The sequence below is a fragment of the Gekko japonicus genome, unplaced genomic scaffold (assembly GCF_001447785.1).
Source record: "Gekko japonicus isolate JY-2015 unplaced genomic scaffold, Gekko_japonicus_V1.1 scaffold415, whole genome shotgun sequence".
NCBI lineage: Eukaryota > Metazoa > Chordata > Lepidosauria > Squamata > Gekkonidae > Gekko > Gekko japonicus.
This window is the reverse complement of record NW_015173136.1, coordinates 1,084,857-1,085,486: the sequence shown is the minus strand read 5'-3', so window position 1 is coordinate 1,085,486 and position 630 is coordinate 1,084,857.

Sequence of the window (630 nt, the reverse complement as noted above, 5' to 3'; positions counted from 1 at the left end):
TAGAGGGAGCCTTGAACACATCCCCAGCACTTTGAATTAGCACCAGAGCTTTAAGAGCTCTCCAGCTGTCACCTGGAAATTGGCAACAGCTTGTTCGGAGGGTTCTCTGCCTAGGGAAAGGGCAGGTTTTCCCTGCAGTGGGAACCAAAGCAGCTGACATCATTCTCCTCTTCCCCGTATGATCCACACAACTACCCTATGAGGTATGTTAAGGTTGAAATCATCAGCCTACCTTTATCTGCCTGTCTGTCTTCAGGTTTACATCCCCCCCCAGCCTCAGAAAGGGCAGTCTTTCCCTGCAGTGGGAACCAAAGCAGCTGACATCATTCTCCTCTCCCTCATATGATCCACACAACTACTCTATGAGGTATGTTAAGGTTGAAAGTGTGTGAATGGTCCTTAATCCCCCAGGCAGCTTTTATAGCATGAACCTGGGACCTGCACACCATCCTCTGAAGCGCTCTCTGTGGCAGTAATGGGGTGACTGCTGGCACCTTTTCCTATCATTTTTTGCCTTGTGGTATTCTGCTTGTGGTGTGATCTGTCTTTTTTGTGGTGTGGCATGGTTGTGTTATTGGGTTTGTTTCTTTTGAAGGGGAAGTGATGTGTTGTGGGTGAGGACATATTTTA